This window comes from Ambystoma mexicanum, chromosome 2p (assembly GCF_040938575.1).
Source record: "Ambystoma mexicanum isolate Mex_15411 chromosome 2p, UKY_AmexF1_1, whole genome shotgun sequence".
Taxonomy (NCBI): domain Eukaryota; kingdom Metazoa; phylum Chordata; class Amphibia; order Caudata; family Ambystomatidae; genus Ambystoma; species Ambystoma mexicanum.
In genome coordinates, this window is record NC_090923.1 from 593461160 (window position 1) to 593487116 (window position 25957).

At 45.0% G+C, this 25957-nt stretch overlaps 1 long non-coding RNA gene across 1 annotated transcript; it reads left to right on the plus strand.

The window, feature by feature from the left end:
• Window positions 1-692: 692 nt before the first annotated feature.
• LOC138566588 (uncharacterized) lies at window positions 693-14835 on the plus strand. Its single transcript, XR_011301971.1, has 3 exons — window positions 693-881; window positions 982-1061; window positions 13872-14835. It is a non-coding gene; the product is annotated as an uncharacterized lncRNA (long non-coding RNA).
• The last annotated feature ends 11122 nt before the right edge of the window (window positions 14836-25957 follow it).

A 25957-nucleotide genomic window follows, 5' to 3' on the forward strand; every position in this document is an offset into this window, starting at 1 on the left:
TTTTATGAGTGCAAACATTTAGTAGTTACTATTATGGCTATAATGACATAAGGGGGTACATGCTTATGCACTGAGACCTTTAAATGCACAGGCATTTTAATGGATACTCACTTCACACAGGTTTTGGGGGTACAGGGGTTTTATAAGTTTAACATCCATCACTTGTGACATCAAGTGGGATGCTTACAAATGGACAAACTTTATAAATAATGGGACAGACATCCGTACTGTTACTGTACTGGCCAACTAGCAAGTCACTATTATTGGGAAGGAGTAACTTACTGTACTTTACATTATAAAACTTCCTTGCACCCGAACAGGCTGGTGTGTCACACAATTGGGCGCTATTCTGGTTATGTGATAACTTTCCACCGGCACACTATTAAAGGGAATGACATGTATCCTTGCCAAATAACGTGTAGTGTGGAGCCACTTTTCTTTGGTGACAAATCAGTTGATGTTAACCATTTGGATGCAACAGGTGCACTCGGAGATGAAGTCTCTCATCTTTAGGGGAGCACGGTTTCGCAAAGAACCAAGCAACATTTATTTCAAACGGACTGTAGAATTTAATGGTGCACTTACAAGTGCTTACTTTTGGCACATTCAATGTAACTTTCAGCAAAAACATTTCAATAGGCATTGTGATATGTGGATGGATTTTTATTATTTTTTGATGGCACAATAGGAAGAAAAAACCCCAAGAAAACGGAATTGAACTACATCTCCCAGCATGCCGTGTGTGGTAAAGCGTGATGACGTCATCGCATCCTTGCACGGCACCCGTGAAAATGTTATAACAAACCTTGGAGTTCCCACATGAGACAGACAAGCAGAGCACTCGTGAAGTGACGCCATACAGGACACCTCACCAAATCTTTGTGAGTATGTATATTTTATGTTTTGAGGAAATACACTAGGTGTGATTAATATTGTATAAGGGACTTACAGATGACTAGCATTTGTGATATATTTTTACAGGACTCCAACGAGTGGGACGGCTGGCTTTAGCATTATCCATATAATTTAATACTTCAAAAGAATGCTCCAATCTACTTATTGTAAGTACACATGAGCGCATGTTTAGGAACATCTTATAATGACTATGGCTGTTTGGAATAGTATGACAATATAATGTAGAGATAACCTCTGCCATTTGACCTACAGGATAAACTATAGAAAAAACCCATTTGGTGAGTTTAAGTTTTGTTGGATACCAATTACCCTGCATTTAGGGTGGCATGGTTTTGGAACAGTATGGTATGAACACAGAGCCAATTTATGTAATCTGACTTACAGGGTAACGCAGAGAGATACCCATTTGGCTAGTCTAAATTTTGGGTGGTTCCAGCTAAGTGCATGTAGGGTGGCACAGAGGAGCACCTATATGCTAACTAATGATGGGATAAGGGAGATTTATACCTGGTTCATGAGCATGGAATGATCCTTTATAGAATTAGTGGTGGCAGCACAACTCAAGTTTGGCAAGAATAACCGCAACATTAAAACACACATGGAAATAACCTTGGTGGGATATTTAAGAACACCAATTGACAGCCACGATACATGGGGCTCTGCAATGGCCTGTAGTGGAAACACTGTTTTTATACTATTGAGCACATATTGCACAAAATCCAATGAGACACTGTTAAACATGTAGAATAACGCATTGTTGTATGTGCATATTTCTCTTTCCTCTTCCTTGAACCCTGCTACCTGTGGGTATATACTGACAAATGTTATGTAACTTACTGTTCTACATAACTATCTTCCTATTATGTGTGTCCACCTGTATTTTACAACTGACTGTGGTAAACATCTAATGTTGAACTAATATTACTGTGGTATCTATTATGGTGTGACATGTTTATGAAATACTAATGTACAGCCTTGAAAAATACTTTTTAGTCGAAACACGTGTTGGCTGTTCCTGCTAACTTAAATATCAGACTATAAACTGGAATACCAATCAGTTGAAGACTTTGGGACACTTTAAATCTGGACAGTTATTGCGAACTTTACTGGCCAAGCGCGGAGCGTAAGTGGTTTTTCACCTTTGACTAGTATATGCATTGGTATCAGGGTTAACCACATACTACTCAACACACAGCTGGCACACAATACTCGTTTCCCCAGCACAACAGGACACAGTCTATCCCTGTTTCAGGTTTCTTCCCTTTCTGCATACCGCTTCCAGTTTTCTTCCCTCCGTGTCCGGTGGGGCAGTGAGAGAAGAAGCAGGGTTTGAAATCTTCTTCCAGGCGGCCACTGTGATAACAGACTCTGGCTTCGGGTGCCCTCGCAGACATTGTGGTGCATCTTCAGGTGCCTTGTACTTTTTCTCAGGCCTATGTGAAGAACCAGGAATGATACACGGATTGGATTAATGTGTTTGGACAAAGACTTTTATTAAAATAAAAGGGGATTGGTAAATACCTCTCTGTCCCTACTCTAAGAGGTGTTTTCCTACCCAAAAACAAAATGAAGGGCCGGTCCAAAGTCAAGATATCTAAAACAAATCGTCCTGTGGCCAAAGTACTATTCTGGCCCTTACATCTAGAAAAAATATCTAAGGTGAAAAGGAAAAATGTTTTTGAACATTTGTACACTACTAAATGCCAAAAAGGAAATGCATAACTCCAACACAAAAAGAGTTCATATGAACAGAGTTCCTTGTTGCAGAGGGTAGTTCCCTCCGCCTGCATTTCTCTCCACTCGTCCTTGTATTTCAAGAATGTCAGTTCCTCAAGTTTCTTTTGATCAACCACATAAACCAACTTGGCTGTTAAGTCCATACTTTACTCGGATACCTAGTGTACTCTACTGCCAGGTTTCCACTTCCTTTTGATGTATTTTTGCAACCTTTTCACTAGTCCGGTTATATCCTGAGCAGGACTTTCTCAGATACTGTATAGTAAACACTGTTCAATCTGACCATGCCTGGTATACTTTTCCTGCCATGACCTTTCCACTTAAAGATACTTGCAATTTGTATCTGCCTGGTATACTCGCCTGCCAGGGATTCTCTTATCTGTATGAAGTCTTTTCTGTATATTCCGTTATGCCTCTTTAAGAGAATAACACTTGCTCGTTCCTTCTCATTTGCATTTATGTGGGGTTGGAATGCTTGCCGATACACCCTGGTGTCTCTGCTTCCCTTGGGTGGACTAACCGGCTTTGGCTGGCTTTTGTCAGTTCTCCAGCTGCAAGTTGTTGGTAGCCTTCTGGCGTTCTGCCTTCTCTCGCCGCTTCTGCTTTCCCACTTCAAGTCATCTTGCAGATCCCACTTCCCTGTTCCGCGTCTCTCTGGGGTTCGGTGGAGGTTGCCTTGTTGTACCGCTGAATGCCAAGAAGCTCTCCATCTGCTTGTGGTGTCCTTGCCATGTAAGCTCTCCATCAGTTTGCTTTCCTTTCCCTTTTTGGAAAGCTGCTTCGCTCCACGGACAGCACTCCAGTCCCATGGTTCCTCCGTCAGCCCAGAGGGAGGTAGCATTCCCCAGCCAGCCTCCCTTCATCAGCTGGTGTGCCGGTTTACATTTCCTGGCTTCAGGTAGGTTTTCATAACAAGTAGAGCGCAGCCTGCGCTCCTAGCCTCCATTGATCCTCATTACTCGGCTCATCTTCCTTGTTACAGTATTTTCACACTTAGGAAAATAAAGGTCTGTTTCTGATAACTTGGATGTGAATGGTGGTACAGTGTTCTTAGCTATCTTGAAGGACTAGTCAGTCCTTGATGTCCTGTCAGCCTCCATCCATGTGATGCTCCCTCATAACTGCCCCAAGGTCAGGAAGCAGCTGCTGTCCCCTGGCCACATGGGGATAGATCACCACCAAGAAAGGAGTGATGACACCATTGGATTCATCACACCTAGCTGTTGTAGCAGGTGTTGAGAGTGAGTTAGTTAATGTTCGTTCTCTTGCCACCTATACGGAATCTAGAATTTGCATTGCGGTGGTAGTCCTTCGCCTCTTAGCTCTGTGCTCATATAGTACAGACTTCTTTTCTTCCAATGAATCTTGAAGATCAAACATCATAGCAGCTTTACCTATGATCGAACGGAATGATGAAATATTGTCAGGTGGAGACGAACTCCCTAGGCAATGTTCCCTGTAAGGTGCGCGGCAGTGCGGCCGCGCGCCTTTGATTCTGGAGCCCTGCATATCCTTTTGTTTACCATGCAGTGCGCACGTTAATTTTCCTGCCCTGCATTCCCTTCTTTATTATTCATCATCACAGTATGATTGACTAGATAATTCATCCAATCACAAACCAGTTTTAATATGCTTTGAATCGGATTGGCTGTAGCAGTGCTTGGCTGCACAGCCAATCACACATGGCACTTGGTTAGAGTTCTGTACTGTAGTTGGCTGTAGTCCAGGCCCAGCCTTTTTTCAGGCCCACCAGCACGGGCTGGCATTTTTCACCGAGCGGCAGTGTGAGTGGGACCCACTCTTAGTTAACAGGTATGGAGCTATAGCAGCGTGAAACAAGTGTGTGGGGCTGGGCTTGGGTGGTTGGCTTGGGAGTCGGTAGGTACCATCTGGGAGCGTCCTTTTGATGGCCTGCTGCGCAAAATGCACTGGCAGCGAGTGCTCTGCTCCGGTTGACAAGGGAAGGAGGGACAAAATATAAGAACGAAGGCACGAACACAAACATGAAGGCAGAAATAAAAAGATGAAAGGGGGAGCGAGAATCATGGGGAGAGAGCGAGGCGAGCACCAAGAAAACATGGAAGGGCATAGAGGTGGCAGGAGGGGGGGCAGGACCGGGCAGTGACGGAAGACGGAGAGGCAGTGAACCGTAACATATGGTGACAGCGGGGCAGGGCCTGGGCTGAAGAAGCAATGCAAGGAAGAGAGGCAGAAGGTGGAAATGAAAGGATGGAAACAGTGTGGTAAGAAGAGAAAAGGAAGGGAAGGAAACATGGAAATTGAACAGAAGAGCGGGAAATAAAAGGAGGCACAGGAGAGAAAGAACACACCAAACGAAAGAGGAAGAAATAAAAAAAGGAAGGGGTAAAGCACATGGGGAGAGAAGGAATGCCAGACTCGGTGGAGAAGAGATGGAAGGGTGAAAGGAAAAGGAACGGAAGGACACAAAGGGATGCAGAGAAGAACATGAAAATAAAATGAGAGAGAGATGTGGAAGGAAAGAACGAGAGGCAATAACAAGACACAATTTAAGAAAGTGAGAGAAGGGGGCAGGGATCGGAGAAAGAGAAGCGGAAAAAAACAGAGTGACAGGAGACCAGAGGGAGGCACCGAATAAACCAGTGAAAGAAAGAAGAGAGAAAGAAGGACAAGACGCCGGGCGAATGAGAGAGGAGGCCTGAAGCAATGAGCAGGAACAAGAAAGCGCCAGCCAATTCTCGGATATCCAGCATTGGGGTTAGGTGCTCTCAGGTGCAAAGGAAGCCATAAAGGAGAAGTGGAGCGAAAGCAAAGGGGTGTAAAAGGAGTGTGGTCATGAAAAAGGGAAAGTCACCAAAAGGAGAAGCAAATAAGTTTGGGAAGGAACTTTGAAAGAGAAAAAGAATGCCATTCTATTTTTCTCTCTCTTTACAGGACGGCAAGAACATGGCCACATATGCTCGGATCCCACTATGCCCCTTCTCCGCTCCTACCATGCTCATTGTGTATGAATTCATTATATGGTCGACGAGTGTTGCAGTCTTCCTGCATAAACCAGCGTAATGTGGCTGGGGGCCGAGCTCATACAGCAAAACCCCAAACCAGTCTGCTCCGAACACCATGCGCCTGGGCGAGGCCATCGCTGGACACGGCCATCGGTGGACACAGCCATTACACGTTACAATCCCCACCCATTCCCTCAGCCCCTGAACGTGGCTACACTCCCGGCACTGCGCGTGGGGGCTGCAAGTCAGGAATGGGCTCTAAATCCAGAGTCATCTGGGTCATCAACAACATCAATACTTTATAATTAAGAGCTAGCAGAGTGAACAGAGGAACCGGGCTAAGGAGAGCCTGTTTCCACAAAAGTGTACTGTTCCACCAATGCCTCACTTCTGTACACAAGAAAGGACATGGGCGTCTAGAGTGGGATGGCACTGGGTTAAAAATTTGCAAAACCCTTTACCGTACACAGAATGGAATTCACACAAAAAGTAAAGACAGGATTATTGTGTGTTAGGGTGAGGGAGGCAGGGCTGAACACTGCTTTCCCTTGATGCACGTTTGTAAAACAGATATTGCTATGCTCAAAATACTCCTCTTAAAACATCCATGCATAGCAACGTTTCTCCTAAATCGATAAAGCATCTTTAGTATGAGAACGTAGAACAATAAAGATATGATAAATTCCTACACAGTGGTGCCCAGGGGAGTTGCTAGGACTGGAAAAGATCTGGGGCTAAGCTAATGTCCAGGCTGTCAGGACTCGGGGCTAGCTAGTCTTTTGGCTGTAGCTCCTGAGCTTCTATCCGGGGCTACAGCCAAAAGATCCGGGGCATAGCCCCCTCAGCCCCCCCCCTAGCAACGCCCCTGGTGGTGCCTGTGGAGTCCGCACAGTAGACCTGGAAGGGTTAAACATTCAAGAAAGCCAAATGAGAGGCAAACAAAACTCGAGTCGCAACAAACAGGAAAACCAGGGTCTAAAGCAGGGGTGTCCAACCTGTGGATCGCCAGAGGTTTTGGACTCCCACTCCCATGATCCCTCAAATATGACAATGCTAGTTGCTGGCTAGAACTCATCATGGGAGTTGTAGTCCAAAACATCTGGAGAACCAAAGGTTGCAGGCCCCTGAATAAAGTGGTACCTTTGCAAATACTACTGCTTATCCTTCCCTGGCCATTCCCACCCAGTTCCTGCGTCTTCCCCGTCCCTGCCCAAAATACTCCCCATGCAACCTCTTTGAGCTCACTTTAATCAAGCCTTACCATCAAACTCTGCACTTGATTATTCAAAGCATTCTTCCTCTGACAGTTAATTACTTATTTGGAGCAGTAAACCCTGCTACTGGTGTAATAAAAATGTCTTAACAAGATCTGCCCTCAGCCACTCAATTTATAAGCATTATGCATGTGTCCTTCACTGAAGTCCTGTTAAATAAGCATTGGCAAAGGCAACAGTTTTGGCTTGTGTATAAGTAATAGGCAATCCCAGACCTCCACCCCGATTCCACAACTGGCACTACTGCCACTTTGACAAAGAACTGGAGGCAGTATGTTGTGCAGGAGCTCCATTTGGGCTAGTGCCTCTAAGCAAAATTAAAGTCGTCTTTGTGCAGGATGGATAGGTCTGTTGTCCTAGATGCACGTGCCCCCCTCCCTCTTTATGATATCGACTCAGAGTCGTCATCACACTATGTTGTAGCCCATGTGGTGGCCTTAATTTGCCTGTATCCCATTCTCCAACACACTTATGCACTCCGAGTCATTTGTGAGGCAGAATCTGCGTTCCACTACTAGAAGCACCAGACTCCCTTCTTTTTACTAATCCATCATAAAAAGAAAGATCTTGCTAATGTTCAGAGATTTAAAAAGACAAAATTTCAGACTAGTTAAAGTCTTAGGAGACAAATAGAGCACCGAAATGTCCTTGGAAGTAGAACTTGTGTTGTGCCGCAAATTCGCATTTCTCGCTTGCACAGTGTGGATCACTAAGCACTTGCTCACTGGTGGGCCCCCTGCGCCGACCGCCACCGGTGCATGACGTAGTTGCGCACATGACTGAAAAACAGCCCGCACAAAACTATTCTTTGCCGCACACAGCCCAAAAGAATTAGAGGGAACATTGTCCCTAGGGAATCTTGCTTCTGATGTTCAATGACATAGTCCTCCCTTTCATCAGCATCCTGTTGAGGTCAACCCTGAGGAATCTCTCTTAGCTCCAGCACATCCGCCTGCATCTCTGGTTCAGAGAAGTCATGATAAGCATCTTCTATGGGGTCCTGCTAGTGATAGGGATCTTTCGTATTGAATGATAGCAGGGGTGGTGCTCTGGTAGACCGTGACGGAGAGACGCTTCTCTGTCTCTTGGGTGGTACAGCCTGGCTATGTGCTGCTTGTTGACTATGAATAGGTGCCATACTGGGATGGTCCTCACTGTTGTGTGTCCTAGAAGCTTTGTAAGCTTTCTGTCTCCTTTGGAATTTATTATAATCCAAGTTAGTTACGCATTCTCAGGTAAGGTAGATATCTTTATTGAAGATACATGTCAAAGGGCTGCAGCTCTCCCACTCGTTCAGCTACCAACTGTCCCACGGTTCATGGATAAACATTCCATCTCAATGCAATTCAAATCATGTCACAGATATAGGATTCTAACTAGAACTGATATGACATCACTGGTGAAGGATGCCACCAAGTTTGAAGCAGATGAACTAACATTTTCTTCCTTTTGACCAGGGTGAGCTATGTACAGAATGGCACAGGGATGAACTATGTACAATAAAACACAGGGTACACAGCAGAATGCATCCATTGTATATTTCAAGGTTTGTATTAGGGATGGTTGGAATGGATCTGTGGTGTCCTCAGAAGTTGTTTGCCATGGGGGGCTTATTCCTTAAGCACTGACCTCGTTCTCTCCGAGAACTCCCCAACATCGGAGAAGTCTTCCTGAAAAATTATATTTAGTAATTCTATCATTTCCTTAATTGGAGAAAGGTTTAGAGTATTGAATCCTAAAGCTTGTGGTATTAAAGGGACCCGTTTGTCCCTTTCATCCGGATTCTATTCATCTGTTTGACGAGAAACTTTGTGGTGTTACTATGTTTTTTTCCATAGACGCTGCACCATTCGTCGCCGATTGTCTGCCCGACAATGATGATTTTCATGTAGACAGTACTCTGGCCATCGACAAAGGGTCTTTCATGGACAATACTCTCTCCATAGACAGGGACTTTCTCGTTGATGGAGTTTTCATGGACGATGTTGTGGATGTGGATCGCTCATGTTTTTTTCAATAGGTCCTTAGTGGAAAAGGCCTCAGTTAATTGAGATGTGCCTGTCGTGGACGATTTGGATGTCAATGACCCCTTTGCCACTGTTGTGGATGAGGGGATCCTACCTGCGGTCGACAAGCTCATAGAAGCTGTTTTCTCAGTCAGAGCTGGATGTTTCGCCCTTGTTGAAGTATTAGAAGGGGCTTTCCGTTCCCTTTCACCCTTTTTGTTTGACTTTGAAGGTGGTGCAGGCCCCCTTTCCACTAATGCTCTCCTCTTGGAAGCATGAATTTCAGGGATCCTGTGGGAGGTCACAGGAGCTGTATTCATAGATTCTTCATCAGAGGAGTGGCACATATACATTTCTAGTATAAAAGACCTCCCGTGTTGGGGCTTCAACTGGCACACTGAAGGGCAGTAAGGTTTCCCCCCTGAGTCCCTCATCCAGGATTGTCTGATAATTCAAAAGGAACTTAGGTCTGAATGGGACCCGATAACCCTAGGGCATCCACCATCTTGAGGCATTGGAAAAGAGGCCTGGTGTCCAACTGGAGTCAGAACTGGTAGTATATCCAACTGTGGAGAAGTATCAAGGCCACTGGCTTCAAGTCCTGCAGCCAGTTCCAATACATCCTCGTCCTCACCGTATAACTCCTCAGGGAAGTACTTTTCCTCTCTTAGGCATAGTGGCTTCATCCCAAATGGATTGGGCCACATTCCTCATGAACAATTTGGCGATCTTTGATCTAAATGTCCCTATAGGCAGCGGGGCATAGTCAAGAGGAGCTCTGGTGTTGAACAGTGCCGATAACATTGAAGTTGAGGGGGCTAGAGATGGCTCCAACTCCTTGACACCTGAATGCAGAGTGTGTTTTAGCGCCAGGGTGGGTCTTTGGCCAAAGAAGTCGGGACCAAGGCCATGGTTGCGCGGTCACAGGGCTTTGCAGGGTCCCTTGCTGGCCTGTTCAGGTGTGGTGGATCCCGATGGTGCTACTGGCACCAATACAGCATGCACCTTGGCAAAAACGCCAAGCATCTTTAACCCAATGGCCTCCCATTCTTCCGAGGTGGCTGATTGGATCGGAAACAGTAGTTGTGGACCTTCATCAGGGGAGTTGTTTGGCTCCTCTTCTTGGAAGAAATAGAAAAGTTGTGGTGAGAGGTACCGCTTGGTGAGCAGACCTCTTGTGGTGCTTTTTTTGGGCTGGGGACCATCTTCTGACCTGCACACCAAGCGCTTCTACGCAGGCCTCAACCAAGATCACCTCAATTCACCTTTTCCCCTGTGGGGAATGATCAGGAAATTAGCTGCCCACTCCCAGAAGGCCTTTGTTGCATGGATTGGCACAACACGCAGTCATGGGGTCATGTTCCTCGCCCAAGCAGTACAGCTGTGGGGGTTGGCGTCTGACATCTGCCGGCCACAATCAAGACAGGGCTGGAAGACAGAGGCCTTCATGGGATTAGGCATGTTTTGTCGAAATAGAGTAGGTTGCGTGTTCCCGACACAGACAGTGAGTGGACAAAAGGAACTGAAGCGACAAAGTGCAGCACCTCGATATATAATGGCCCTGACGTCATGTCCAATAAGGGGGACATTGGCATTGGAAGGAGCCAACCCGGAGCAGCGCTGCACCCCTGGTGGTGAAAATATTTCAAAGGATCAGATGAGCTGGGGTTAGAATATGATGGAGGAGGAATCTGAAGGAGAAAGGAATTAATTAGAAAGTTGCGTTCCTGTCTCCTTTGCATCATTGTCTTACTGTTGGAAAGAACTGTACAACTGGGGGTTAGGTCACGACACATTCAGTGTACATAGACACAAAATGCATAAATCAAACACTTGTCTTGCGCATACATCTAGTTTTTAGATTGCATATCTGGTGGGGCAGTGGGAATAGCTGCGTATCTAATTCTTGGTGTGTCCCAATGAACTACCAAGCTCTCTAGTATAGGAATGCCACAAAAAACATAGGTTCTTACAGGCTAGCCTTGTGTCTTTGTGCAAGGTCTTTAGAAACAGACTTTGCAGACAATGGCCTGCTGACACCAACAATAGCTCATCTCAATAATAGAAAGACTTAGCAACTTTGGGGCTGAGGATGTGTATCAAGACATGGGTCTTGTGCTCCATGCATGCGGCCGTCAGACCCAGAGAGTCCAAACTCTTAGAAAATACACATTGAAAGGTCCCAAAGTCTTTAACTAAGACAGCAACGGCTGATGTTTCCATTTCAGCATTGAAGGAAATGTCTAGGCCTCTTGACTCTCTTAAACCCTCAGCCAGCTGGACCAAAGATTACTCTCTCTGGTTCTCAGGTGCAAATTCGGTTTTGGCCAAAATGACTGAATCCAATACAGTGAGCGGGGGTTGCGGAGGACACCCCCACAGCTGATCCGAAGGAAAACAAAAAAGGAAAGGACCCTGTAGCACCGGTTCCCAATCACGGAAGTGAAAGGGAATTGGCGTCGCAGGGACCAGCAAGATGGAATTGAGGGTAAGTAAGGGGGTGGGAGGGTGGGTTGGGGTGTGGGTAGGGGTTAGCCACATCGGGAATGGTCAGGGGAGAAATGACCGAAGATTATTTCAAACAAATAATCTTCGGTTGTTTCTCCTTCGAACATTTCCTCTGCGGTAAAACAGCCCCAAACGGCAAATTATAGTAGGGAAGAGTTCCTAAAAGAGCTACTTGGTTGGAACCCGTAGGGCAAATCTTTAGAATCTTTATCCTCATTTTTTGCAAACATATCCCTAAACCACAAAATCAAGGTTTGCATGCTATGTGATTCTTCATGAAGCAAAAGGTATAGGCCACTCTGGTGGAATAGACTGCATCATTGTGGACTGCCCTGGTTTCAGGAAGCCAACTACAACAGTGCTAACTGCAGTGGTACTACGATAGCGAGTACTCCCATATCACACTCAGATTCGATTCGTTGGGCACATGGGTGTGAGTTGTTGGATCAGCAGGGAAAACATTAATTCATGGATGTAGGGGCCTGCTCGAAACCCCCAGCATCGCACGACGCAAATCATCCCAGAGCTCTGGAATCAGAGGTGAGGACAGAAGGTGCAGATCCAAAACATGGCTGACGCATCTAAGGCATGGGGTCGTTTGTCTCCAACCTATTTTGACGTCGCTTTCTAAAAGAGGAAAATGAGCTCCAGAAGGCACAGACTCACTCCTTGAATGGTGAAGGCATTCTTTGTTGTTCGTTCAGACTTCTACTTAAGTCTGAGACAGTGTCTTTGGCACTAAACTGCAAGCCTGGAATTCCTACAGAGTACAATATTCCATAGTGTAATTTTTATGAAGGCCCAGAAAAACCTTGGCCATATGCTCCCTTGCAATCTTTGGGTACATGAAGCGGCACCACATAAACATTAAGTGCAGTCGCAGACTGACATGGAGCAGCTACACTCTTTGTGCGACTTAAAGCCTGACTTAAGAAGAGACATTCTTAAAATAATTGTGAGAAAGGTGACTATGTTGAGAATATTCCTGACTTTGACCACAGGAAAATGGAACTGAAGTAAATGGGGGTGGCATCTCCAGATATATATACAGATGGCATCAAACTGCCACAATGTAAGGCACGAAGGAGCTGCGATGGAGCCACACAGACTTGATGGCAGTTTCAAAACCTTTTAGATCAGACTGCATCTGTGATGAATTTTAAACATGAGGCATCTGTGGGGGGAATATATCCATTCTAAATATCTACTTTATATATAAATATGTAACCCAATCGAGAATGAGTACTCCATAAAAATCCCCTTTACTTCAAATTCTAAAAATGTTAAGTAAAATACTTTTGCCACAAAAACTATATGCAGCATTACCCCACCTAAGCACAAATAATGAGAAGTAGCATGACAGAGGGTGTTCACTTTTAACAGAAGAGCTTAGCAAGACGTTTGAGAAAGTAGTTGTTCTCTAGGGTACAATGTTAACTAAATCCAAATAGATCAGCAAATCAAGGATTTTCTATTGGCCAAAAAAGTTGGATCAGCTTTTGAATACTGAAACCTCGATAATTAAAAGGCAATAACTGTGGTGGGGATATGCGGTCTGAACAAGATTCTAAGATGCAACCGGAGAGTATGGGTGGGAGCGGGTGTGACTGATGATAACCATTGAGTGTGGCCTATCTTTTAAGATCCAGGCATTAAATGAGATGTTCTCTCAGGAATTGTATTGGGCTAATGGATAGGGCATGTATTCTCAAGTATATATCGATTACAATTTTCTTTTCAATGTGTCTTACCGTCGATTTTCTGACATTTGGAAATGCGAAACTGCACGGGTCGGAAAACACCATCTTATGATAATCTTATTCGTTGATCAATCAACCCAAGTTCAACTGCCCTGGTGGCAGTAAATCATAATGTACACCTTTCAAGCTGACATCAGCAGTCACTAACTTTAAGCTTACACTCCTTGTCACCACCCCAGTGAATGTCTCATTCCTATGTCCTCTGTGCGCAATCTATTGACGTGTCTTTATGGAAATTCCAAGACGCCTCTTTGTTCTATAAATATCAACAAACCCTTTCTGATCAAACAACATCAGAGTTTCTGCTGCCTTTATGTCAGTCTATTTCATTTTGAGTCTCTATGACTCCTTTTTGCTGTTTTCAGCTACCTAACTAAAATGAATAGAACCGAAAAAGGTATTTACACTAGCTCTGACTTTTCTGTACAAGTGCTTTCACTTTCAGTAATTATTACATAATTGACAAATGTCTTTGCTAACCTGATTTAAATTGTATATTTACATCAGTTGGTTTTTTCATGTGCCAAACAGAACTTTCCAACGTTGCACCTATTCCTGTAGTCTTTGCACTATGGGTTTTTATAACATGTCTTTCTTCTCCTCATAATTTTCTTATACATGCCATTTTAAAATAAAAGATGAATGTAATATTTTTGTCCAAATTACTAAATATTTATTTTCTCCTAGGGTTGATTTTCTACTTCTTCAATCCTTAATTATTTTACAAGCCTGAGTATACCAGAGAGAAAATGCGTGGGAGATAAAGTCGCTGAAAGGATGGTGAATCGAGTCATGATGATCACTGACAGGATCTTCATTCTCGTTGCATGGAAGACGTTTCCACTTGGTGTATGTGCCATCGATGTGAGATAATGCCAACCTTGGTGCAGAACAATTTTTGCTGAGAAAACTCTGGCTGTGTGGCCTACATAACCGAAGAAGATCCTCCACCACTATGTGTGACCCAGCAGTATGATTTCAGGGCAGCCTGCTTTACAAGATCTGTGTTGTAACTGCTGATGATGTAGATGCACAAACCTACAGCAACTGTTCACCCTCGTGCTCCTAGTAATGAGTAAGCAGCATGTATATTCGTTTTATCTGTGCCAACCTTGCACTATAGCCTTTTATGTTGTTTCCCTAGTCCACTGTGATATCATGGGTTCACTTACAATATATATTTTGATATACTGAAAAATGTATTATTCTTTGTTCATGCTAAAGAATTCCGTCTTCTACTTCGAGAGTCAACAATGTAATTTATGTACGGAATGCTCGGATCCAAGTAAACAAACCTTAGAGCACCTGTTAAGATTCTGCAAAGGTACTTGGAAAATTAGGGTGGAATACTTGGGGAGTTTAGTAGGTTCACTTGATCGACTCCCCTCTGCCGCTTTCTGGGAAAGAATGATTGCCGGCACAAAATTAAATTGACTCTAAATGTTTTAAGGGTATTGCAATTCACAGGTTTTATATCACAAGAATACTGGTAATTGATTATTTGAATGGAGGGGTAAAACATTGTTTTAAATTGCAAGACTGTGATGAATTGGTTTTAAATGCCATATAAAGGGAATACTATTTAAATTTGATACAACTTGTAACTGCGATGTTTATAAATTCTTAACATGTTTAATTTTAAACACAGAATGTGTAAAAAACCAAATGTGGTTATATCACAATAAATAAAAATAAAAAAGTGCATATCCATTATTAGAATACCCTTACTTCAAAAATATTGTACAGTGACTACTGTGATGAATCAGCAATGATTATCCCAGACGACCTGCCCTGGGAGCCTGGGACCCTTCTCATGTGACCAGGGAAAGGCAGATGCTTTCTGATCCTGAACCTGGGGGTGGTGTTCTGTGGGAGGATGACACGAGGGAGGGAAGTTGGTCAGGAGGAATGGGAAACCTCCTTATTCAACTTTCCCGAAAGCCCCACTCTTAATGGCTTATTGTAGAACAGAAGTAAGAAAACCTACATTTTCCATTAGGGACTACAGGCCCATAATCCCCTAAGCACTGGGAGGAAGATGGGGGCTGAAAAGGTACAATGTCGCAGGAGTAGTCAGCTCATTAACGCAGATGACCCACACCTGAGGGAGACAGAGGCTTAATAGGCCCCCTCAGGGTGCAGGCCATAGAGGAGTTGGAAGTGGAGAAGAGCAGAGGAAACAAGAAGCAGAAGCAGCTTGGTTCCTGTGGCAGACCAAGCAGAAGCTGGAGGAGAGAGAAGACACTGGGACCGCTGTTTGGCAGATTTCAGCTGCCGCTCCTGAGAGGGTCTGTCTCTCAAAAAATCTGAAGTGCAGAGGTCGCGCAGTGGGAAGCGTGTCGGAGGAAAGCTTACCCCCTTGTGACCTGTTCTACAGAGACTGCACAGCGGAAAGCTTGCTGGAAGCTGTCTCAGGTGGCTGGCGTGCACCAGAGGGCCTTGAGTCTGTCTCCAGTGGCTGGCGTGCACCAGAGGGCATCAGGAGCAAGTGGAGCTCAAAATGTAGTTGGCGTGGTTGAAGGCAGACTAACAGAAGTAGTTTGCCAGGTCACTGGGAGCCACAGCAGCAGAAGTCCTGCGAGCAGTGAGGGGAATGGTGCCGCAAGTCTTACCCAGTGAATTCACAAGCTAGTAATGGCCCAGAGCGCTCCGTACCCACTCGCATGTCAGAAGCAGGCATTCGGCAAGTGCGAAACACTCGCATAAAAGTAGTTCAGAGAACAATTTTGAATACCGAACTATTGCGAAGAAGCAGGACTTGCGTATGAGTGAAAGTGATTCTCAAGTTCATTTTGGATCCCGAACTAGTGAAAAGCAGCAAAACCCTATTAAAACAAACCCAAATGACTGTACACTTAAAAGTGTGAGTCTGTGGAAACCCAGCATCTCAAGGGGGTCACTTTGTTAAGTGTTAATTCCTGAAAGGATTACCCAAGCCAAGAGGGACTGAGACCAAGGAAAATACGAGCTAACAAATATTGCCAACAGCAGAAGGGGGCTAATGCAAAGTCTATACGTTCTGAAACGTGTTACCCCTATTTTATACAGCATATGATAAAGGCTAAGACAGACCCTCTTTGCCAAAACCAAAGGAGAAGAAGGAAAAGATGCTATCCTCTTTGGATACTTGCGCAGTGGGGAATACAAGAGTGACAAAAAAGTTTCCCTTCTGGGACAAGATATCCAGGAGAGGAGCATCATTTGGAGAAGCATATTAAAGAGCACAAATGTGAATCTTGGTTTCCCTGTACAGTTGTTGAAAGTTTTGAAGCTGCAATTTGTTTAATACTGCGAAGCTATTGAGAAACTCTTGTCAGTTGTTCTTCTCCACAAAAGCACCTATCGTGAAATGCTGTTCAGGCAGGGTAGTGTACTGGAAAACCTTTCACGAAGTAGGCCTGGCATGGGAGTAAAACCAGGTGTGAACTGAGATTGTTGGCCTGACATGAAAATAGACCAGGTGGAAGTTGAAGAAGTAAAAAGTGCTACGAGGGGGTCCGACAGATCATTTATGCGGTTTGTGATGCTCAATCAAGAATTGTGTCAAGCTGTTACAAAGAAGTTATATTTCGTTAGAAGTTATCAATTGTGACAAAATCATCCTGACCACAAAAATGATTGTTGCTATTGAGGAACTGAGAACCTGTTCAAGGAAGAGGAAGAATCTTATATCTACTTTTTTCAAAAGAATACTTCTACTTATTGTAAGTACACATGAGCGCATGTTTAGGAACATCTTATAATGACTATGGCTGTTTGGAATAGTATGACAATATAATGTAGAGATAACCTCTGCCATTTGACCTACAGGATAAACTATAGAAAAAACCCATTTGGTGAGTTTAAGTTTTGTTGGATACCAATTACCCTGCATTTAGGGTGGCATGGTTTTGGAACAGTATGGTATGAACACAGAGCCAATTTATGTAATCTGACTTACAGGGTAACGCAGAGAGATACCCATTTGGCTAGTCTAAATTTTGGGTGGTTCCAGCTAAGTGCATGTAGGGTGGCACAGAGGAGCACCTATATGCTAACTAATGATGGGATAAGGGAGATTTATACCTGGTTCATGAGCATGGAATGATCCTTTATAGAATTAGTGGTGGCAGCACAACTCAAGTTTGGCAAGAATAACCGCAACATTAAAACACACATGGAAATAACCTTGGTGGGATATTTAAGAACACCAATTGACAGCCACGATACATGGGGCTCTGCAATGGCCTGTAGTGGAAACACTGTTTTTATACTATTGAGCACATATTGCACAAAATCCAATGAGACACTGTTAAACATGTAGAATAACGCATTGTTGTATGTGCATATTTCTCTTTCCTCTTCCTTGAACCCTGCTACCTGTGGGTATATACTGACAAATGTTATGTAACTTACTGTTCTACATAACTATCTTCCTATTATGTGTGTCCAACTGTATTTTACAACTGACTGTGGTAAACATCTAATGTTGAACTAATATTACTGTGGTATCTATTATGGTGTGACATGTTTATGAAATACTAATGTACAGCCTTGAAAAATACTTTTTAGTCGAAACACGTGTTGGCTGTTCCTGCTAACTTAAATATCAGACTATAAACTGGAATACCAATCAGTTGAAGACTTTGGGACACTTTAAATCTGGACAGTTATTGCGAACTTTACTGGCCAAGCGCGGAGCGTAAGTGGTTTTTCACCTTTGACTAGTATATGCATTGGTATCAGGGTTAACCACATACTACTCAACACACAGCTGGCACACAATACTCGTTTCCCCAGCACAACAGGACACAGTCTATCCCTGTTTCAGGTTTCTTCCCTTTCTGCATACCGCTTCCAGTTTTCTTCCCTCCGTGTCCGGTGGGGCAGTGAGAGAAGAAGCAGGGTTTGAAATCTTCTTCCAGGCGGCCACTGTGATAACAGACTCTGGCTTCGGGTGCCCTCGCAGACATTGTGGTGCATCTTCAGGTGCCTTGTACTTTTTCTCAGGCCTATGTGAAGAACCAGGAATGATACACGGATTGGATTAATGTGTTTGGACAAAGACTTTTATTAAAATAAAAGGGGATTGGTAAATACCTCTCTGTCCCTACTCTAAGAGGTGTTTTCCTACCCAAAAACAAAATGAAGGGCCGGTCCAAAGTCAGGATATCTAAAACAAATCGTCCTGTGGCCAAAGTACTATTCTGGCCCTTACATCTAGAAAAAATATCTAAGGTGAAAAGGAAAAATGTTTTTGAACATTTGTACACTACTAAATGCCAAAAAGGAAATGCATAACTCCAACACAAAAAGAGTTCATATGAACAGAGTTCCTTGTTGCAGAGGGTAGTTCCCTCCGCCTGCATTTCTCTCCACTCGTCCTTGTATTTCAAGAATGTCAGTTCCTCAAGTTTCTTTTGATCAACCACATAAACCAACTTGGCTGTTAGTCCATACTTTACTCGGATACCTAGTGTACTCTACTGCCAGGTTTCCACTTCCTTTTGATGTATTTTTGCAACCTTTTCACTAGTCCGGTTATATCCTGAGCAGGACTTTCTCAGATACTGTATAGTAAACACTGTTCAATCTGACCATGCCTGGTATACTTTTCCTGCCATGACCTTTCCACTTAAAGATACTTGCAATTTGTATCTGCCTGGTATACTCGCCTGCCAGGGATTCTCTTATCTGTATGAAGTCTTTTCTGTATATTCCGTTATGCCTCTTTAAGAGAATAACACTTGCTCGTTCCTTCTCATTTGCATTTATGTGGGGTTGGAATGCTTGCCGATACACCCTGGTGTCTCTGCTTCCCTTGGGTGGACTAACCGGCTTTGGCTGGCTTTTGTCAGTTCTCCAGCTGCAAGTTGTTGGTAGCCTTCTGGCGTTCTGCCTTCTCTCGCCGCTTCTGCTTTCCCACTTCAAGTCATCTTGCAGATCCCACTTCCCTGTTCCGCGTCTCTCTGGGGTTCGGTGGAGGTTGCCTTGTTGTACCGCTGAATGCCCAGAAGCTCTCCATCTGCTTGTGGTGTCCTTGCCATGTAAGCTCTCCATCAGTTTGCTTTCCTTTCCCTTTTTGGAAAGCTGCTTCGCTCCACGGACAGCACTCCAGTCCCATGGTTCCTCCGTCAGCCCAGAGGGAGGTAGCATTCCCCAGCCAGCCTCCCTTCATCAGCTGGTGTGCCGGTTTACATTTCCTGGCTTCAGGTAGGTTTTCATAACAAGTAGAGCGCAGCCTGCGCTCCTAGCCTCCATTGATCCTCATTACTCGGCTCATCTTCCTTGTTACAGTATTTTCACACTTAGGAAAATAAAGGTCTGTTTCTGATAACTTGGATGTGAATGTTGGTACAGTGTTCTTAGCTATCTTGAAGGACTAGTCAGTCCTTGATGTCCTGTCAGCCTCCATCCATGTGATGCTCCCTCATAACTGCCCCAAGGTCAGGAAGCAGCTGCTGTCCCCTGGCCACATGGGGATAGATCACCACCAAGAAAGGAGTGATGACACCATTGGATTCATCACACCTAGCTGTTGTAGCAGGTGTTGAGAGTGAGTTAGTTAATGTTCGTTCTCTTGCCACCTATACGGAATCTAGAATTTGCATTGCGGTGGTAGTCCTTCGCCTCTTAGCTCTGTGCTCATATAGTACAGACTTCTTTTCTTCCAATGAATCTTGAAGATCAAACATCATAGCAGCTTTACCTATGATCGAACGGAATGATGAAATATTGTCAGGTGGAGACGAACTCCCTAGGCAATGTTCCCTGTAAGGTGCGCGGCAGTGCGGCCGCGCGCCTTTGATTCTGGAGCCCTGCATATCCTTTTGTTTACCATGCAGTGCGCACGTTAATTTTCCTGCCCTGCATTCCCTTCTTTATTATTCATCATCACAGTATGATTGACTAGATAATTCATCCAATCACAAACCAGTTTTAATATGCTTTGAATCGGATTGGCTGTAGCAGTGCTTGGCTGCACAGCCAATCACACATGGCACTTGGTTAGAGTTCTGTACTGTAGTTGGCTGTAGTCCAGGCCCAGCCTTTTTTCAGGCCCACCAGCACGGGCTGGCATTTTTCACCGAGCGGCAGTGTGAGTGGGACCCACTCTTAGTTAACAGGTATGGAGCTATAGCAGCGTGAAACAAGTGTGTGGGGCTGGGCTTGGGTGGTTGGCTTGGGAGTCGGTAGGTACCATCTGGGAGCGTCCTTTTGATGGCCTGCTGCGCAAAATGCACTGGCAGCGAGTGCTCTGCTCCGGTTGACAAGGGAAGGAGGGACAAAATATAAGAACGAAGGCACGAACACAAACATGAAGGCAGAAATAAAAAGATGAAAGGGGGAGCGAGAATCATGGGGAGAGAGCGAGGCGAGCACCAAGAAAACATGGAAGGGCATAGAGGTGGCAGGAGGGGGGGCAGGACCGGGCAGTGACGGAAGACGGAGAGGCAGTGAACCGTAACATATGGTGACAGCGGGGCAGGGCCTGGGCTGAAGAAGCAATGCAAGGAAGAGAGGCAGAAGGTGGAAATGAAAGGATGGAAACAGTGTGGTAAGAAGAGAAAAGGAAGGGAAGGAAACATGGAAATTGAACAGAAGAGCGGGAAATAAAAGGAGGCACAGGAGAGAAAGAACACACCAAACGAAAGAGGAAGAAATAAAAAAAGGAAGGGGTAAAGCACATGGGGAGAGAAGGAATGCCAGACTCGGTGGAGAAGAGATGGAAGGGTGAAAGGAAAAGGAACGGAAGGACACAAAGGGATGCAGAGAAGAACATGAAAATAAAATGAGAGAGAGATGTGGAAGGAAAGAACGAGAGGCAATAACAAGACACAATTTAAGAAAGTGAGAGAAGGGGGCAGGGATCGTTGAAAGAGAAGAGGAAAAAAACAGAGTGACAGGAGACCAGAGGGAGGCACCGAATAAACCAGTGAAAGAAAGAAGAGAGAAAGAAGGACAAGACGCCGGGCGAATGAGAGAGGAGGCCTGAAGCAATGAGCAGGAACAAGAAAGCGCCAGCCAATTCTCGGATATCCAGCATTGGGGTTAGGTGCTCTCAGGTGCAAAGGAAGCCATAAAGGAGAAGTGGAGCGAAAGCAAAGGGGTGTAAAAGGAGTGTGGTCATGAAAAAGGGAAAGTCACCAAAAGGAGAAGCAAATAAGTTTGGGAAGGAACTTTGAAAGAGAAAAAGAATGCCATTCTATTTTTCTCTCTCTTTACAGGACGGCAAGAACATGGCCACATATGCTCGGATCCCACTATGCCCCTTCTCCGCTCCTACCATGCTCATTGTGTATGAATTCATTATATGGTCGACGAGTGTTGCAGTCTTCCTGCATAAACCAGCGTAATGTGGCTGGGGGCCGAGCTCATACAGCAAAACCCCAAACCAGTCTGCTCCGAACACCATGCGCCTGGGCGAGGCCATCGCTGGACACGGCCATCGCTGGACACAGCCATTACACGTTACAATCCCCACCCATTCCCTCAGCCCCTGAACGTGGCTACACTCCCGGCACTGCGCGTGGGGGCTGCAAGTCAGGAATGGGCTCTAAATCCAGAGTCATCTGGGTCATCAACAACATCAATACTTTATAATTAAGAGCTAGCAGAGTGAACAGAGGAACCGGGCTAAGGAGAGCCTGTTTCCACAAAAGTGTACTGTTCCACCAATGCCTCACTTCTGTACACAAGAAAGGACATGGGCGTCTAGAGTGGGATGGCACTGGGTTAAAAATTTGCAAAACCCTTTACCGTACACAGAATGGAATTCACACAAAAAGTAAAGACAGGATTATTGTGTGTTAGGGTGAGGGAGGCAGGGCTGAACACTGCATTCCCTTGATGCACGTTTGTAAAACAGATATTGCTATGCTCAAAATACTCCTCTTAAAACATCCATGCATAGCAACGTTTCTCCTAAATCGATAAAGCATCTTTAGTATGAGAACGTAGAACAATAAAGATATGATAAATTCCTACACAGTGGTGCCCAGGGGAGTTGCTAGGACTGGAAAAGATCTGGGGCTAAGCTAATGTCCAGGCTGTCAGGACTCGGGGCTAGCTAGTCTTTTGGCTGTAGCTCCTGAGCTTCTATCCGGGGCTACAGCCAAAAGATCCGGGGCATAGCCCCCTCAGCCCCCCCCCCTAGCAACGCCCCTGGTGGTGCCTGTGGAGTCCGCACAGTAGACCTGGAAGGGTTAAACATTCAAGAAAGCCAAATGAGAGGCAAACAAAACTCGAGTCGCAACAAACAGGAAAACCAGGGTCTAAAGCAGGGGTGTCCAACCTGTGGATCGCCAGAGGTTTTGGACTCCCACTCCCATGATCCCTCAAATATGACAATGCTAGTTGCTGGCTAGAACTCATCATGGGAGTTGTAGTCCAAAACATCTGGAGAACCAAAGGTTGCAGGCCCCTGAATAAAGTGGTACCTTTGCAAATACTACTGCTTATCCTTCCCTGGCCATTCCCACCCAGTTCCTGCGTCTTCCCCGTCCCTGCCCAAAATACTCCCCATGCAACCTCTTTGAGCTCACTTTAATCAAGCCTTACCATCAAACTCTGCACTTGATTATTCAAAGCATTCTTCCTCTGACAGTTAATTACTTATTTGGAGCAGTAAACCCTGCTACTGGTGTAATAAAAATGTCTTAACAAGATCTGCCCTCAGCCACTCAATTTATAAGCATTATGCATGTGTCCTTCACTGAAGTCCTGTTAAATAAGCATTGGCAAAGGCAACAGTTTTGGCTTGTGTATAAGTAATAGGCAATCCCAGACCTCCACCCCGATTCCACAACTGGCACTACTGCCACTTTGACAAAGAACTGGAGGCAGTATGTTGTGCAGGAGCTCCATTTGGGCTAGTGCCTCTAAGCAAAATTAAAGTCGTCTTTGTGCAGGATGGATAGGTCTGTTGTCCTAGATGCACGTGCCCCCCTCCCTCTTTATGATATCGACTCAGAGTCGTCATCACACTATGTTGTAGCCCATGTGGTGGCCTTAATTTGCCTGTATCCCATTCTCCAACACACTTATGCACTCCGAGTCATTTGTGAGGCAGAATCTGCGTTCCACTACTAGAAGCACCAGACTCCCTTCTTTTACTAATCCATCATAAAAAGAAAGATCTTGCTAATGTTCAGAGATTTAAAAAGACAAAATTTCAGACTAGTTAAAGTCTTAGGAGACAAATAGAGCACCGAAATGTCCTTGGAAGTAGAACTTGTGTTGTGCCGCAAATTCGCATTTCTCGCTTGCACAGTGTGGATCACTAAGCACTTGCTCACTGGTGGGCCCCCTGCGCCGACCGCCACCGGTGCATGACGTAGTTGCGCACATGACTGAAAAACAGCCCGCACAAAACTATTCTTTGCCGCACACAGCCCAAAAGAATTAGAGGGAACATTGTCCCTAGGGAATCTTGCTTCTGATGTTCAATGACATAGTCCTCCCTTTCATCAGCATCCTGTTGAGGTCAACCCTGAGGAATCTCTCTTAGCTCCAGCACATCCGCCTGCATCTCTGGTTCAGAGAAGTCATGATAAGCATCTTCTATGGGGTCCTGCTAGTGATAGGGATCTTTCGTATTGAATGATAGCAGGGGTGGTGCTCTGGTAGACCGTGACGGAGAGACGCTTCTCTGTCTCTTGGGTGGTACAGCCTGGCTATGTGCTGCTTGTTGACTATGAATAGGTGCCATACTGGGATGGTCCTCACTGTTGTGTGTCCTAGAAGCTTTGTAAGCTTTCTGTCTCCTTTGGAATTTATTATAATCCAAGTTAGTTACGCATTCTCAGGTAAGGTAGATATCTTTATTGAAGATACATGTCAAAGGGCTGCAGCTCTCCCACTCGTTCAGCTACCAACTGTCCCACGGTTCATGGATAAACATTCCATCTCAATGCAATTCAAATCATGTCACAGATATAGGATTCTAACTAGAACTGATATGACATCACTGGTGAAGGATGCCACCAAGTTTGAAGCAGATGAACTAACATTTTCTTCCTTTTGACCAGGGTGAGCTATGTACAGAATGGCACAGGGATGAACTATGTACAATAAAACACAGGGTACACAGCAGAATGCATCCATTGTATATTTCAAGGTTTGTATTAGGGATGGTTGGAATGGATCTGTGGTGTCCTCAGAAGTTGTTTGCCATGGGGGGCTTATTCCTTAAGCACTGACCTCGTTCTCTCCGAGAACTCCCCAACATCGGAGAAGTCTTCCTGAAAAATTATATTTAGTAATTCTATCATTTCCTTAATTGGAGAAAGGTTTAGAGTATTGAATCCTAAAGCTTGTGGTATTAAAGGGACCCGTTTGTCCCTTTCATCCGGATTCTATTCATCTGTTTGACGAGAAACTTTGTGGTGTTACTATGTTTTTTTCCATAGACGCTGCACCATTCGTCGCCGATTGTCTGCCCGACAATGATGATTTTCATGTAGACAGTACTCTGGCCATCGACAAAGGGTCTTTCATGGACAATACTCTCTCCATAGACAGGGACTTTCTCGTTGATGGAGTTTTCATGGACGATGTTGTGGATGTGGATCGCTCATGTTTTTTTCAATAGGTCCTTAGTGGAAAAGGCCTCAGTTAATTGAGATGTGCCTGTCGTGGACGATTTGGATGTCAATGACCCCTTTGCCACTGTTGTGGATGAGGGGATCCTACCTGCGGTCGACAAGCTCATAGAAGCTGTTTTCTCAGTCAGAGCTGGATGTTTCGCCCTTGTTGAAGTATTAGAAGGGGCTTTCCGTTCCCTTTCACCCTTTTTGTTTGACTTTGAAGGTGGTGCAGGCCCCCTTTCCACTAATGCTCTCCTCTTGGAAGCATGAATTTCAGGGATCCTGTGGGAGGTCACAGGAGCTGTATTCATAGATTCTTCATCAGAGGAGTGGCACATATACATTTCTAGTATAAAAGACCTCCCGTGTTGGGGCTTCAACTGGCACACTGAAGGGCAGTAAGGTTTCCCCCCTGAGTCCCTCATCCAGGATTGTCTGATAATTCAAAAGGAACTTAGGTCTGAATGGGACCCGATAACCCTAGGGCATCCACCATCTTGAGGCATTGGAAAAGAGGCCTGGTGTCCAACTGGAGTCAGAACTGGTAGTATATCCAACTGTGGAGAAGTATCAAGGCCACTGGCTTCAAGCCCTGCAGCCAGTTCCAATACATCCTCGTCCTCACCGTATAACTCCTCAGGGAAGTCCTTTTCCTCTCTTAGGCATAGTGGCTTCATCCCAAATGGATTGGGCCACATTCCTCATGAACAATTTGGCGATCTTTGATCTAAATGTCCCTATAGGCAGCGGGGCATAGTCAAGAGGAGCTCTGGTGTTGAACAGTGCCGATAACATTGAAGTTGAGGGGGCTAGAGATGGCTCCAACTCCTTGACACCTGAATGCAGAGTGTGTTTTAGCGCCAGGGTGGGTCTTTGGCCAAAGAAGTCGGGACCAAGGCCATGGTTGCGCGGTCACAGGGCTTTGCAGGGTCCCTTGCTGGCCTGTTCAGGTGTGGTGGATCCCGATGGTGCTACTGGCACCAATACAGCATGCACCTTGGCAAAAACGCCAAGCATCTTTAACCCAATGGCCTCCCATTCTTCCGAGGTGGCTGATTGGATCGGAAACAGTAGTTGTGGACCTTCATCAGGGGAGTTGTTTGGCTCCTCTTCTTGGAAGAAATAGAAAAGTTGTGGTGAGAGGTACCGCTTGGTGAGCAGACCTCTTGTGGTGCTTTTTTTGGGCTGGGGACCATCTTCTGACCT